This window comes from Mercenaria mercenaria, chromosome 5, assembly GCF_021730395.1.
Source record: "Mercenaria mercenaria strain notata chromosome 5, MADL_Memer_1, whole genome shotgun sequence".
In the NCBI taxonomy this organism is placed as follows: domain Eukaryota; kingdom Metazoa; phylum Mollusca; class Bivalvia; order Venerida; family Veneridae; genus Mercenaria; species Mercenaria mercenaria.
The window spans coordinates 68,542,578-68,560,825 of record NC_069365.1 but is presented as its reverse complement, the minus strand read 5'-3'; positions in this window follow the sequence as shown (position 1 = coordinate 68,560,825).

Genomic DNA, 18,248 nt, shown 5'->3' with positions numbered 1-18,248 from the left:
ATGGTAGTAGAGAATTATAACTTAAAAAAATTAAGCTCATGACTTTTTAAAAAAAATCCAAGATGGCCGCCAAAATCCAGGATGGCCGCCATTAAATTCTCATTGCACAGGAAAACCGTTTAAGCATTTCACAAAGTTCAAATAGTGTGAAAAATGACCAGCATCATAGAAGACACACAAACTTCAATCTTAAACAAATTCAAGATGGCTTCTCAATTCCAAAATGGCCGCCACAGGGTCATTTAGACAATACAGACCCCGAAAAAGAAAATAGCGCTAAAAATGGTTTGACTTAAAATATTTTTCTTGCATCAAACATGACCCCCATTTTTCTGATTTTTATTCAGCATTGACAATATTCGTCAAGAGAATGTAAGATACAGACATTTAAAGTAGGTCCTGATGTGTGTTGCAGCCATTGGAAATAAGACAATTTTATATAGAATAACGAAGAACAGCTATTTAGTGTGCTGTAACATACAAGGGAACATTGGTAAAAATTGAAATTTGACCTGATGAGGATGGGAAAGGTCTACTTTGACTAGAATTTGATTAAAGATGACAAATTTATTGCAATTTTGCTTTAAATGTTGATAAACACAAAAAACAACACATTTTCAATGTATTTGTGTGTATGCACAGTATTTTTTCTCAAAACTGCATTTTGGTATCCTAAGGATTGCTAATTTCTAGTAGTTAGAGGTACAGTTGAACATATTTTACAGTTTAAATGTGTAATTTGCCCCGACAGTGTAGCAGATCACAGTAGAAAATGACAAAACAGGGCAAAAGTAGGCTACAGTTATGATAACTGATTGAAAATTATGTTGTGACAGCTATTTTTGCCAAAATTTGACGAGTTGTCACACGTTACTGAAATTGCCATAAAACCTTAGAAATTGTTGGTGTAAACTAAAACCTTGTATTTACACATTTCAAATGAAACTGTCACAATCTTAGAGAAAAAAGTTTTTTCTCATAGGCATACAGACACTTAATAGGAAAATGGTCAAAAAATCGTAGTTGCATAATAACGGATTCACATAGTCCTCACTTTTTGCTCTTTAGAGCTATTTTCCTTATTTTCTTTTTAATATTTGCTGAAATCAAATGATAGATCTATGCTTGACATGTAGGTAGTATTTTCATAATAAAATAATAACACTACAGAATGTGTCATGTTGACTTAGATCATACACTACCACTATAGTTTGGGATCCCATTGTTTAGCTAATTTTGCAGTTTGTGTGTTTGACTGAAAATATTTATTCTGCATTCCTTTTTCATTTTATTCAGTATTGACAGTATTCTGCAAGAAAATATAAGTTACAGACATTTAAAATAGGTCCTGATGTGCACTGCAGTCATTGGAAATATGTGAATGTTATAAAGAATAAAAAAAAGAACAGCTATTAAGTGTGTCATAACCTTTAACAAAAACATTAATTGAATACATTTTACTAAAGTACGATTCGCAGTAGCATAGAAATCTATATCATAACAACACTTCCACATAGCATATGTAAATATCAGGATACGAGTTATATGACACAGGAAAATGCTTACGCCTTTAGTATCTTGAACAATGTAATTGGTCCAATCGCTATGGTGAATGTCCTATGTTAAAACGTAGAGCTGGTGAGACTATAGACAGTACCTTATAAATATTTTTTTCTCTGGCTACCTCGCCTAAATGATTCATGACTGTAATGATTTCAGGGGTCAGGCGAATCACTCAATGTTTCAAACTAATAATCTTCAACTAATGATAATCAGCTCAAACTCCTATATAATAAGACTTTTTTTCTTTTTTTTAAGTTCCTGTCAGCCAATGTCTTTGAATCGACAACATACGAGTGCCCTTTCGCATAGATGTTCAGCCGGTGTTCTCTTACATGAAGTTGCAACTCAGTATGATTGCCGTAACTCCTGGATTCTCAGCGCTTATATGCTATAAAATATAGCATTAAAATGACCCCAATGCCTTGGCTGTACTTCGCCGATAACGTTGAACCTTGTTCTCTTACTGACTCAGACGATGACCAAACCAAACGTCTCTGTCTCAGATTTCCGATGATCAGCCTGTATTTGCTATCATCTATCCCGTAAAGGTTTCATTTCTATGCGCTGGCCTTAACGCTCGAAATACAATACTGCAACTCTTCTTTAGTCTCAAACGTCTTTTTTATATAATTTATCTGCCCTGACAGTGTAGCTGCAACAGCTCTTTTTTCAAGGTACTGGGATATATTATAAGTTGAATCCTTGATGTGTGGATACAGAATGACTTCATTGTAATTGGAGTACAGGAAACTCCGTTCGATTGACATTGATACTTTCAAAGCTGATATTCTATCATCCGATCTTTTGAATTTGTCACAGAGTACATCGGATGCAGAAACTCTCGTCTCATTATACAACAGTGAACTTTCAGCTTTAATTGACAATCATGCGCCTTTGTGTTCAAAAACCATCACATTAAGACCATCTTGTCCCTGGTTCTCGGAGGAGCTCCACGACGCCAAATATTTGAAACGTAAACTAGAACGTAAATGGCAGACTTCAGGACTCGCCGTTTACCACTTAATGTATAGGAACCAATGCGCAATCGTTAACAAAATGTTAAAAAAGGCAAGAACTGATTATTATTCAGAGAAAATAGAATCAAGTGAACGAGACCAAAAAAGCTTGTTCAAAATAACGAAACATTTATTGAACGGTCCAAGTGAAGCGGCACTTCCATCAGGCAAGAACCCAGAACTACTAGCACAGGAGTTCAGCGATTTCTTCATAGATAAAATAGAAAAATCAGAACTAATATTGCATCCCAGGATCAGAATGAATCATTTACTCCAGAAGACGGACGCATATCACGATGTGATACCGCGGGTTTGACTAGTTTCAGTCCGGCAACAGAGGAGGAGGTGAAAAAGCTTGTTCAAAAGTCAGCTAATAAGTCATGTGAATTAGACCCTCTTCCTACATGGCTCTTGAAATCTTGTATAAACGAACTTCTCCCAATATTGACGAAAATTGTTAACATCTCTAGAAAGTGCAATCGTCCCAGAATCATTTAAAACATCACGATAAGACCATTGTTAAAAAAGCCAAGTCTTGACCAAAACACACTCAAGAATTACAGGCCTGTTTCCAATCTGCCATTCCTCTCAAAAATCCTTGAAAAAGTGGTAAACAGAAGAATTGAGGAACATTTGACGAACAATCAATTACATGAAATAAACCAGTCAGCATACAGAAAATTTCATTCAACTGAAACCGCATTGTTAAAAGTTCAGAACGACATTCTCGAATCCCTTGACAAGGGTGACGTCACAGTACTTGTGATGTTGGACCTGTCGGCTGCATTCGACACCATTGACCATAACACCCTTCTTCACAGACTCAAATTTAATTTTGGATTTGCCGATAAACCCCTTCAATGGGTGTCATCATATCTAACAGACCGCTACCAAACAGTATGCATCGATGGCAAACTCTCTGAACCAGTCCTTATGAAATTCAGTGTTCCTCAAGGATCTGTTCTAGGCCCAAAATTCTACACGATGTACACAAAGCCAGTCGGGTCCATCTGTAGAAACCACGGTCTAAACCACCACTTTTATGCAGATGACTCCCAACTCTATCTATCGTTTAAACCAGTTGACCAAGCATCAAAGGCAGCCACAATCACACGAGTTGAACAATGCCTGAAAGAAATCATCTCATGGATGAATTCAAACATGTTAAAATTGAATGCAGACAAAACTGAAGTAATTCTTTTTTCGGGTCAAAAGCACTCCAAACATGTTGAAAATCTAGAACTGAAAGTTGGCGAATCGAGCATAAGACCATCAAAAACTGTTCGAAACCTTGGTGCTACGCTTGATTCGAACATGCACATGGACCATCATGTTAATTCTGTGACTCGAACATGCTACGGTCAAATACGACACGTTGGTCATATTCGACCATATTTGACAACTGAAGCCACAAAAACCCTGATAAACTCGCTTGTGACCTCACGATTAGATTACTGCAATGCTCTTTTGTACGGCGTGCCAAAATCAACAACGAGCAAACTGCAAAATGTCCAAAACACAGCTGCACGTCTTATTACGAAAACAACCCGTTTTGAACATATAACACCAATCCTTAAAGATCTTCATTGGCTTCAAATACAAGATAGAATCAAATACAAAATTCTCATTCAAACATTCAAGGCCTTGCATGGACAGTCGCCGGTGTATATGAGAGACTTACTGGAGGTGTACGTGCCAACTAGAAATCTGAGGTCAGCAAATGCAGCAACAACCCTTGTGCCACAAAAAAGTCGACTGGTTACCTACGGGGATAGAAGTTTCAGGGTTGCCGCCGCAAAACTATGGAACTCTCTCCCTGACAATCTCAGAAAAGATTCATCACTTAATTCATTCAAAAGAGCTCTCAAAACACACCTTTTCAAAATTTTCTACAACACATAGATACCAACTGTGACTGTTTCTACTCATAATAAATATGTCATTGTTATTTTTGTAATACAGAACTACAGCAAGTCATTCGTCGCTGACGAAGGTCTCTTAACTGTACAATTCATCATGTAATTAACTAAATTGACAATCCATCTTTTATTTCATCATGTCACATTTTAAGGGTTATGACGTTCTATGTGTGTGTTTTTCGCAAGACTTGAGTTTCACTTGAAATGTGTGGTATTTCTTTCTAAAACAGTACATGATGGCACCATTTACCGGGAGGTTGAACCACTATATGCAGCCCGTCTGGGCGTACCAGATGTTTAAAGCACTGGTATTGGCAATAGGGGTAAAACGACCTCAGGGGTGGGGGGTGCGGTCATGGCTGTTTGTTACAATAAGGCTGTAAATATTATCATTGTTCATTTATGATATTGTTGTTATTTTTTATTATTATGTACAACGCCATTGAAAATATCATTTATAAAAAAGGCGTTTAATCAAATTGTTCAGTTTCAGTTTTGTGATTGCATATGTCACGTTTTGTTATTTTCGTACATATCTGCGATGTGTCACATGTTTAATTGTAAAGCGCCTTTGAACGTATATTACATATGAAAAGGGCGCTCAACAAATCTGGTATAATAATAATAATAATAATTCATCTACTTATCTATACCCTAGCAGAGGTGTGCTTTGACTGGTGCTATCTATGGAACTTGTTTCTGACTGGTGCAAATTCGAACATATTTTACATTGAATACACGAGTACTTGATCTAACAAATAGTTGGTTCTCTTTTACTATACGATTGTATTTAACATAATGTGTGATGCTGAGATCCAGCTATGACTGTTATTAACCCAAGTCGTTCATAAGGTTATAACACACTAAATAGCTGTTCGTCTTTATACTATATAAATTTATTTATTTTGTTGGGTTTAACGTCGCACCAGCACAATTATAGGTCATATGGCGACTTTCCAGCTTTTGATGGTGGAGGAAGACCCCAGGTGCCCCTCCGTGCATTATTTCATCAAGAGCGGGCACCTGGGTGGACCACCGACCTTCCGTAAGCCAGCTGGATGGCTTCCTCACATGAAGAATTATACTATATAAAATTGACATATTTGCAATGGCTGCAGCACACATCAGGACCAATTAAGAATGTCTGTAACTTACATTTTCTTGAAGAATATTATCAGTGCTGAATAAAAATCAAAAGAAAAGCGGGGGTTATGTTTGATGCAAGAAAAATATTTTCAGTCAAACACACAAATTGCAAAATCAGCTGAAACTGAGACCCCAGATTGTAGTGGTGGTGTATGATATAAGTTTCCATGACAAATTATGTCATTTTATTATTTCAATGTCAAGCATGTCATTTCAGAAAAATAATTGCAAAATATAAGGAAAATAGCTCTACAGAGCAAAAAAAAGGAAGAAAAAAGGCTGAGGACTATTTGAATCTACCATATTTTTTGTGCCATTTTCCTATTTAATGAAAAAGAAAATTAACTGAAAACACCTTTTAATGTAATATTGCCTCAAAACCATGATTATCATATTGGAAATGATCTTACTAAGAAAGAAAAGTACCCATACTCATATATTTTGTTAATAAATAAGGAATTTATCGCTGCTTTACGACAATTTCTACTGCCGAATGACTCGGCAATTTTGTCTGTATACTTCACTGTTGCCCCGTATTGAACCTGCTGGCAGTATGTTTTCCATCTTAGGTAAACTGCATACTGTTACTAACAATAACCAGCTTATTATATGTAAAAGCAATGATATGAGACAATTTGACATAAAACCGACGACAATTCTGGTTTAAATGTCGTTTTTATGGCGGCCATATTGGATTTAGGACGCCATTTTGTATTCTTCTAAATTTCTAATTAGTTTACATTTTGTACAATATAGTAATATAATGTAGTGCCAAAGTTGGACCTCGTTAGATGCATAAATCTGTTGTTATGAGCCGATTCCAGAAATCCGCAGTTTCATTAATATTTTAAACATTTTAACCGCAAAAATAGACATTTTGCATCATGATACTTTTCTATACTTTTTATATGTTGTTGCATACATCTTGTATAATACTTACACAAAAAATCAATTCTTTGCGAGTTTTTTCCTTTATTTTGCATTTTGGCCATAAATGGCCTTTACTATGTAGTACATGAACACTATTAGTCTTCACTGTCTGAGCATTATTTTGTACTTAATGTATATAGTGTCAAAGGTATTTTTGTGGTACAAAAGTACATTCCTATGTGAAATGTTGGTGATTAAGGACACAATACCAAAGGACAACGCGTTCAACATAATTCTTTCAAACTATATATGTAAACAGATTTTTTTCATATCGACGTGAAATCAGATATTGATGGAGCAGAAGAAACCATTTGTAAAGACAAGATCCTTATTCATTTTTTTCATCTTTATACTATCTTGAACGTCCTATGTTGAAGGAAGCAAGGCAAAATATTTTACAGAAGTTTGAACAGGTTCAGAAATAATCTCGTATGCTGCTTCCAGTAGGCAAGTACGAATCGTAAGCCAAGGGACATGAAAGAAAACGTATTGGCAGCGAAAATGTTAATGTCTGTTGTTTAGCAATAAATATGTCAAGAGTTTATTTTTTACAAGTGTGTATATTTATCTGTTTGTTGTTAGAAAAAGCAGTTATCACAGTAGATTTTCACGTCGAAGTTTCAGTCTGCTAAGTCCGATATAACAGCACCGTAAATAATGAAACGCATAGTACCAAAATGTACCTTACAATATTTATTTTGATAAATTTATGCTTTTGCAGGTTTCTATCTATTTGTAATAGTGCATCTTAAGTGGACTCAAACATAACTATCAGCAGTGTGAGACGAAATTTCTAGTATTATATTTACACAGTCATTTACTTAAATGACTCGATTTCTGACGTGTATTTCTGGTTATGTCTGGCGTGTTCATGTATTTATAAATTAATTAGCTAGAGTGTCGTCGTCTAGTTCCAGAACTGTCCACAGTTGCACCATCATACTTTATTTAGCTGATTAAAACGCAGTAAGCCATATAATAAAACAATCGGAAAAAAATGTATACCTTACTTTGGTAGGTCTATAAATGCGCAGAATATTGTGTTTTGATAAGGTTTAAAACATAAATCAATGGGAAATTTATGGCTTTTTAAATATATATAAATACGTAATTATATAGTTATTGCAAAACATAAAAAGATATATTATCTCTGCTAGAATTAAACTATATTATTCTTAACGATTGCATACACAACGTCTTTGTCTAGGTCACATAAAATAAACATACTTATCTTGAACTAGTTGTTTATAAATACTGCAAAGTCATCTAAAGGGAAATACTCGTAAATGACGGAAAGTTTATAAACATTTTATTGCTGTTTATAAGTTTCACCACTTTGTGGTTATACTTACATTAACCGCACGTACTCTAACTATATTGGGATATACCAAAATTTATGGAGACGTTTTATAATGTTTGGGAAAATGTTTACACGAACTGTCAATGTATATGCATAACTTTTATTACATTGTAGTACATCTTATAACGCATTATTGAGAATCGTCGCAAAAAGTTCTTTCTGTCATCCATGTTACATCCGCATCAATACTTTTCAAGTTTTCAAATCAGTGGAGCTGATTGAAAATTTCGACCACTCAACCTTCATGTGTAAGCAAATGTATTTTCTAAATCGTGACAGTAATTTTCAGACCATTAAATTGTATCCCCAAATCCGAAGCCCCAAAGACAACTTGTAGAAATATTTCGTTGAATTATAGCTCTTGTACGTTAGTCATAGTAAGAAATGGCTGTGACTAAAAACAGAGCTGGTGCGCCCGTGATATATTACAGACTCTGGTATATACCGGATTAACTAAATTTGAACGAAAAATATCTTAAATGTATATATTTTGTAACCGTGGTGATTCTAACCTTTAGTTAGTATATTATGCATATTATACACTAAATGCGTGCGGACATGCAAAAAATTGCGTAATTTAGCCGTGCGCTCCTACTTGATAATCATTCTGGGCATGCGCAGAACGACTGCACCAGCTCTGTAATAAGAAAACATCGGTAAGAAATACACGGACATCATTAAACAGAAGTGTTCGACAAGGTAATCCGAGACAGATGAAAACTGTCGAATTTACAAGGTTTACCATTTTATATGTTCTTCGTAAGTTCTTGACCATAGAGTAAATTTAATAAACATGGATGATTTGATGTGGGGTCGTGGGGTAAAGGAGATGGGTTGAAGACTGTTGTCCATATATTTAATAAACAGGCTCAATCAAAGTGAGACTGCTATTTTGTTGCTTTATTGCTTTCTCTGCTACCAGATTTGAACAGCACAGATTAACTGATCAAAATATATCATCAATATTTGTTTCATTTATCTTTTTATTTAAACTTGCTGGGCAATTAGCAAGTTCATTTACTTTTGTATTTTTAACGGTATCAGATAAACTAGATAATGGGTTTTGCGATTCATTTTTTTCCAAATCTGACTTTCACATATATTTTACCTAAATTAAATTTACTTAAATTCTTTCTTCTACATTATGCACAGAAGCTAATCAAAGCTTTTAATTTATAATATTGCTTAACTGTTTCAACTTATCTCTAAACCTTTCAGCGAGTTATTTGTCGAACTTTTATTAATTGTTTCGATTATCGATATCATATCTAAATTTCTAAATTAAAGGAATTGTCTCTGTATCTTATACAGTTGCCATTTTTCTAAACGAATATTCAGTGACGAACACAGCTGGATAGTTTACCCTGACTACCAATTAAGTAAGTTTGTTTTCAGGAGCGCTTAGATCAAACACACAAAAATTCTAGTTTCAATGAAGCTTTTGCTTTAACGAAATTCAGGAAGCCAGCTGTATTCCTGCAATGGACATGACTCCTGTAAAACATCAACCTGAGATAAACGAGGTGCTTTTGTAAACAAACATCTTCCGTAGCTTATAAATTACATACATTTGTTTATACGAAGATCTCAATATAGATGCCAGACATAGAGACCTTTAGATCAAAGATGCTAAAAATAAGCGCAGTCTTCACTTATAGAAAAACACATTAACAAGTGCACTATGCTTACCCCCATAATTTGTTTAGACATTAAGGCTATATAAACATCAGCTTCCCAAAACTATTAGGGATATCGGCATCAAAAAGAACAAAACATATGCCTTGTGATCCCAATAACATCTATTTATTAGGTAGTTTAAACTGTATATTTTTCTTGCTCATGTGTTGTTACTGGTTTTTATAATGATCCAGAAAACTGACACCATGCACGTAGGATATGGCAAGTAAGATTTTACACCAATAGTGTATCAAATTGTCCGATGTCAAATGATACGTGATGACTTTATTTCTCTCATAATCAATATCATCATTATCATTATCATTATTATTATCATTATTATTATTATTATTATTATTATTATTATTATTATAATCTTCATCATGATCATCCCCATTTCTTTTACCTTATGGGTACTTTAAAAATGACGTAAGCAACCCAAGGAAAATGGTATCACAAACATGAACATCAATGACGGAAGATAAACACACAGAAATCAATAAATTATTTAATACCATAATAAGTCTGTTTCCACTGATTTAGTGCGTTCAGAAACGGATTATTAGCGATGTGTGGCTCTGGTTACAGGCTTCCCGGGAATCAGATTTACTTTTGAGTCGTGCTATGAGAAAACCAACATAGTGGCTTTGCGACCAGCATGGATCCAGACCAGCCTGCGCATCCGCGAAGTCTGGTCAGGATCCATGCTGTTCGCTTTCAAAGTCTATAGCAATTAGAGAAACTGTTACCGAACAGCATGGATCTGCGGATGCGCAGGCTGGTCTGGATCCATGCTGGTCGCAAAGCCACTATGTTGGTTTTCTCATGGCACGTCTCTTTTATTCAAATATAGATATTTGGTGCAAGGCCATCTTTTAGTTTAGATATATTCTGAATTTGCCAGATCAGAAATTTATCTAGAAGGTAACACTACGCAATTACCCTGATATACAATAACATGACAAAGCATTTTGTATAAATTATTATTAGAAAAAAAAGTAGACACCGTTAGGTTTTCCAATGTGTCAAGCATTATAATTTGAGAGTGTTTAAATAGAAATTTATGACTCATGTAGAAAATGAATCCAAGTACAATCCTATAAGCACAGGTTTATTTATTTATTACAGACATAGAAAGTAAATGTAGTCTCTGGTATAAAATGAAACTATGTTTATTGCTTGCAATTGTTTACACAACCTCTTTGTGGTGGTCGTATATACAACTTTATTTACATAATAACATATACCTGCTAACTCGTAAACTTTTTGTTTATAGACACTGTAAATTTGATTTAAGAAAGGATTTGTAAATGCTGGAGAAATGAGGAAAAGAAAAGACAGAATCAGTTTGTTGTTTTGTAATTTACATTCTAACGACTTCGTGGTTCAATTCCTACGCATCTAAACTCAGAACCATGGTAAATTATACGATAAACCACTCGAAGGCCCTGATTATTTGTAAATTATACTTTATTTTTGACTGTGTAAAACGTTATTCAACCACATGCCTAAAATTTTGAAATTTTGGAATGCTGGTTGGGACATGCCACAGACATATGCTAATTTATATTTGTTTAAATACTTTTGTGTCATGTTTATTTAATTTCCATTCAGCTTTTAAGACAGTTTTGAGAATCATGATTGTGAAATATCGAACACCAATGATTTTCTCTACCGGTATAAACGATTTTACACCATCGATTCAGTTCAAGCTAACAAAACAATGGAAGAAATCTCATAAGACTGGTGTAATTAGGCACCCTCACATGTGAGGCGTATGCAAAATGAAATGTGAAAGACTGAATGCAAAAAAAAAACAACCCATATTATTCCCGCATCATAAGCCTCGCCCACTGACGACTTCCATAGTCATTTTCTTTTGAACTTTTTTATTTTTTATTTATGATCCGCTGCAATCTGTGTTTTTTCTTGCAATTATGGAATCTCATTTTTGTGAAAGAACTATGAAGATATGTACAATTTATACATTAAGTTATTTCAGAAAATGTAAGCCAAAGTTCGTGGTTTGACTGTTCTTAACCAGTGTACGTTAATTAATTAACAGACCGAAGCACACATATTTAAATATAACTTTAGTAACATTTTAGCAACAGTCAATTAAGCAATAAACAGGCTTGTTGAGAAATCCCGATTTTCATAATTTATTATAAACAGAAAGCATGTGTGTAAAGATTACATAAATAAGATAAGGCAGTTGGAAGCTGTCTATCATTTATATGTGTCAATACATGAATTTATTTTGAATACTTGGGGTGACAGTTTTGATAACAGAAATACAGATAGTGACATCTCTTAGAAACCTTCAAACGCAAAATGATTATATCTTGCAATTATTAGCAAGGTGAGGAAGCAAGATATCAAATACGCCTAATCAATCATAAACATAATGTAATTTTTTTCTGTAGTTGGTAGCTCACACATATTAACTGCACCTCAGAAGTGTACGGTTCCTTAATTAGCCACTGCCTAAACTATTATCATAGCAAACTTTCATTGCCTAGTTTAACTTAGCAAACTGTTGTATTTGTGGAGAAGTGTGATGGAAGGAAGGATTCAAATGGTATTTTACATTTGTATGTAGGATAGAATATAAAAACTGATTATATGGTAGATATTCTTGTTACATCAAAAAGTGTATATCGTCATGGAGACCACTCATTTTTATTCTCTAAAATAGAGTTCCACCAATGTCAGTGCAATGAGACATAATGGATGTTGCACATTTCACTACATCTGAATGAACAATCCCAATCTATTCGAGTCTTTCTTGTTTTGCTAGGTTACGTTTTAAGGTTTAAATGAACCTTCATGTTTATTTGAATACGGATTGTATTTGGGAGCTCTAATTGAAAATACAGCGACTTAGCCCAAAGTAGGGTCTTTAAAGTCCATGTATTATTTCATTATACAAGTGAATCAAACTTTGTCAAAAGAATTTTCGAAACGTATTTTTTCTTTTTGCCTTATTAATGGGTTAGTATATATTGGTTTCTAGGGACAACGTTTAATATCTAAATGGTTTGGCACACAATATTTGGGTAACGTTTGATATATTACTTGTTTTGCACATACTATCTAGAGATCATGTTGATATATTAATCGCTTGGCACATACTATCTTGAGACCATGTTGATATATTAATGGCTTGGCACACACTATCTAGAGATCATGTTGATATATTAATGACTTGGCACATACTATCTAGAGATCATGTTGATATATTAATCGCTTGGCACATACTATCTAGAGACCATATTGATATATTAATGGCTTGACACATACTATCTAGAGATCATGTTGATATATTAATGACTTGGCACATACTATCTAGAGATCAAGTTTGATATATTAATGGTTCGACACACACTATTTAAGAATCAAGTTTTATATCAGCCTGTGAAAGACAACTCTAATAAATTCAAGCTGAATGAATTTTTTTCCTTTATGACCTTATTCAGAAGAGATTTGTTGGCGACTTATAATCAGTACAGACTACATAAACATCTTTTTTAATTTTCCTTCCCAATATATTGAACGTTTGATCTTTATTGACCTCTATTTCTATAATAAGAGTACACAAAAAATAAAAAATAGATTGAAAAAGTCTATGTTGCATTACATAGGGTCACAGTAGACTAGAACAAATCATAAGTCAAGTCACATAAAAGAAACAGCATTGGCAGCTGGTATATTAATGTCTGTTTGATTTCTTCAATAAATATGTCTATGAGTTTATCTTCCACAAGTGTGCAGATTTGTCTGAGCAACACTTATGCGTTCTGAACAGGATCGTATCACTAAAAATCAAAAGTTTAAAATGTTCCTTACAACATTAAGTTTTTGAAAGTTTCGACATTTTGCATGTTATTATTGATTTATTTATTTCTAAAACTTTAAAACTTCATGGTCAGGCAACTATGTTAAATAAGGATCACTTAAATTATAATTCTACACCGGAAAGCTGAGCACAACGAAGCTCCCTAAAATACACCCACTTGAACATGCGCGTGACATTTTTAAAAAGAGACATCATAAATATTTTAAATACCTATTTGGACAAGGTTTTCGGTCCTTTTGAGCTTGTATGATTTTAGTAAACGAGTAAGTACCGATTTTTTCCATGTGCCGACGTTATTTCTCCAAACAATAAAGAACGTGTCTGAAACCTCTGTGTTTGAATTATGTGTAAGTAATTGCGTCGACCATTGGGAACCATGTGATACTATCAAAACGCAAAAAATCATTCTGACTTTTTTCAGAAAAACTCAATTTTCTAACGGCAGACGCATCAGACAATTATTTAAGCAGTGTTGTTACAATAAAGCTAAAATAACTCTTATGCATATCAAAAAAAATCACCGCAATTTTCGCTAAACCATCCTGCATTGACGAGATGCATATTAAACATCAAACGCAAATAGACGAAATGACTTGATACGTAGTTCATGAAGTACATATAAATGTGTCTGGAAGAACTAAATTAAGGTGCCTGATATAGAGACCTTTTTGTCAAAGATATTATAAACAAACACAGTTGCCGCTCATAGAACAAACTATTACCAAATGCACTATGCCAAATCTTAAACTTTCTTTTGAATTAATTTTATATAAACAATTTACCATAGTGGATGATGGCACCAAAACGATAAAATTACAGATGCATTTTGATCCATAAATATCTATTTATGAGCTACTTATTGCATACATTGTATTTTTCCCGGGCAAGTACTTTAAATATTTTACACAGTGGCCCCTAAAACGAAAGGTCATTATCATCATCATCATCATAATCACCATCATCATTATCATCATCTTCGTCATCGCCATCTTCATTGCCGGATCTGCACGGATCCTATGCTGGAAATAGCAAATATGAAAATAAAAATTCAAGAAAATGTTGTCGCAAGCTTAAACATCGGTGACAACAGATGACATTAGTTAATACGATATCTTATGATTCGATTTTCACTGTGTGTGAGTTTGGTTACGCTTGATAAGCTCAGTAATGTATATTTAGCTAGTTTAATACATCATTTTACGGGCTATGCATGACTGAAACACAGGCCATGTAACAGTAAATGTTGTCAAATTTAATTAAACAATTTTGCAATTTTATTTAATTTCGTGAGAATGAAATTTAGTGGTGTTGGCAAAACACGAAAATTCCATGTAGGGATAATAATTCGTAGGGGAATTTCGTTTGTTCGTATGGTTTTAACTTAGTGAATTTCTTCAAACATGAAATGCACGAAAATTAGTTCCCCATGACTATGTTCCCCATGACTATTAATGATTTAATACAATTGTTGCGACCCAACATTATGTCATTTTTATCAGTTTTTAGAAAATGTAAACAAAAATATATTTCGAGCTTTTAAATTAGTAGCAAAATCATATTAAATTGTCGGGATTGAAGCCCGAATCGCAATCATATTCATGCATTTAAATCCCTTGAAAGGTTTAAGTTACAAGTTACGAGTCACTTCAGCCTGAAATATTTGTATGTATCCTTAACCCTTATCATGCTCTGCACTGGCGACCAGTGTAGATCATGATCAGCCTGAAAATCTGTGCTGTCTGATCAAGATTTACACTGTTCACCATTTACAGTTAATGAAACTGTCCAAACTGAAACATGGACAAGTTCATTATAAAAATTAAGCAGGGTAAGGGTTAAAGTATTTCTTCTGCATGCTTCCATACAGGCTCTTCTACGAATGCTTTATGATTGTCTGCTATAATCTGTTTGTTTTCACAATTATAGATCAGTATAGTTACTTTGAACAAATTATGTACAATTTTAATATGCTCTTGTTTCTGTTAAAACACGCTTACGCTAAAATGACGTCACGTTAACGTGCGATGACATCATTTTTTTGTTGAGACCAAAAAAAGAGCGCTACTTTATCTACTGATTTAGATTAAGGGCATATTAGAATCGAAATAATGTATAGCAAAATCGTGATTTACTTAAATTAATACACTAAAATCGGTTATACGTCGCAAGAATACGTTTTACGTATGTCAATACTTTTCGAGTATTAATAACGTTAAAACACGGGTTTACTATAAATTATTTCTTAAGTATAAAAATTAGGTCAAATTGTTGTTTTAACCTATCACAAAATTGAAATGCCAAATTCAGCGGTATGTGTTGCATCTTTACTAAGACTTTCAACAGACACGTCAATAAATAATTTCATACCTGTTTTTAATAAAAACCCACCTAGTAATAACAAGGTTTGATGAAAGATTCCGGTGTTCATAATTTGATATGGTTGAAAACATTAAAGAACTCATTAAAGAAAATTGTGTGTTAAGGTAAGTGGAGGCATTCGAAATCTGTCAAGTTAACAAGATAAATTGTTTATATTTGCCAGTATAATAACTTATTTAGGGTACTGGGGAGACAAGTTGTGATAACAGATAGACAGATAGAGACATCTATTCAACAAAGATAGGCGAGTTACTGATTATAAGCAATAAGGAGCAAAGGTTAAAAAGCTAGAAGACGAATCACACTGAACACAAAACCTAATCAATTATTAACAATATGCAAATGATACTTTGCGAACGTTTGAATATGTATCTAAGAAAACATTATAACTTATGTCTTCCAGCATAACAAACTATCATTAAATGTGTACATCGTCTCAAACCAAATTTTGTAAAAGTGACTGTATAGGAACATAACAACAAAATGATTCGGGACCAAACTTCAAGCGTCATGTGTGGCGGAGGTGTTTAGCCGCGTGTTCTTAATACTCCTGATTCGGTCCATCTCGACGGGTCGGTTTTACGATATGATATTTTTTGAAATCTACGACAAAGACCGAAGTTTTCGAATACCGTAGATGTTGTTTACCTTGCTTTATGTGCAAAAGACAACTGTAGACCAGCTAATTAACAAATTGCAATTAGCCACAAGAGATTCTTTCAAATGGAAGTTGTTTGTTATCAATGGTATGACGCGGGATATGTACAATACTGTACGTTTCTACATGAATTACATTTACAAAACAAGGATACATGTCAAACAGGGAATGCCACGCCTCACAAAATTGAAACTCACAGCACGCACATGTGCACATTACCAACATGCACACACTCACATACAAAGCAAACACACGAGGACAAAACAAACAAACAAACAAAGAAACACAGTGGGGCACCGCCTTGGAACGGTCAGTGGCAAAAACACCACTGGGGAGCTTAAACCGGTTTATGGTGCGCACCCAACCTCTCTCTTGCCTCCCACCATGTTCCAAAGTCACGAGACAGTGTAAATAATAGTAATTCCCACCAGATGTATCTCTAACACATGCAATTGAAACAAAACTGCATGGCATGTAAAACACAAAAACGCTACTGTATAATTATATAAAAAGCAAACCTTAAGAACCAAAAACGTATGTACTCAATGCCTTTGCAGAACACAGAGCATCAAGAGAAACACCATTAATAATTAACCCGATGAAACAGGCCAGAAGACAGAAATCAAAACAGTTCAGTCCTGCTGTGATTTAAAAACTGCTTATCACAGAGTCCCCACTCTTCCGTCGGACACAATCAGAGGGAAGCGTAGTGTCCAACTGTAAACGGGCTGAACACTTAACATGCGGTGTGTCTCAAAATAGGTGGGCCGTAACCTCTTTTGATAAAACGTTTCATAATTTTGCCACATACAGTTAGAAAATTACCATGACCCAAAACCTTACGAAGTTTGTAAACCACATCCCCATAAAAATTGGGTTTGAAATACGTTCTCGCAGAAGTGTAAATTACTTTATTTATTAATTTAAATTACTACTGAATTTTAAAACCAAATCAAAATTACGATAATAAAATTTAGCAAAATATTTACGCAATTTGTAATTTAAATCAGGCTTGATTTGTAAAAAATAGGAAGGACGTTTTATCGAAACCATGATTTTTGTCAAAATGGGTAAATTTGTTAGACTCATATGAGTTTATTTCATCTATGACTGTCTATCTGTGTGGTCAGCTAGCCAGCTTAGCTCAGTAGAGAGAGCGTTGGTCTACGGATCGCGGGGTCGTGAATTCGATCCTCGGGCGGGGCGCATGTTCTCCGTGACGATTTGATAAAAAACATTGTGTCTGCAATCATTCGTCCCCCACCTCTGATTCATATGGGGAAGTTGGCAATTACTTGCGGAGAACATGTTTATAATAGTACAGAACCCAGGAACACTGGTTAGGTTAAATGCCCGCCGTTACATGACTGAAATACTGTTGAGAAACGACGTTAAACCCAAAACAAACGATCAGATCTGTGTCGTCTTCCTTGTCTTTGAAGTGCTTACGGATGCTGTTCTAAGTTATGTCTTAGCTACACATCATTCAGACTCGGTAGTGTTGACTAGGGTTAAGCTGAAAACTGACATTCCATCACCTGTCATGAGTAGACTCAGTCAAGCAAGTTCTGCTATTATTAATTGATACTATTTGTACTTTGTCAAAGAGTCAAAGATATTGTACGTGCCTATGTGGTATATTAATGATTTAGCAGATAAATCCAGGGATCAAGCTTGATACCGGTATGTCAAAGATTACTGTTATAAATGTATGTTGAATGAACTTTCCTTTGTAAACTCT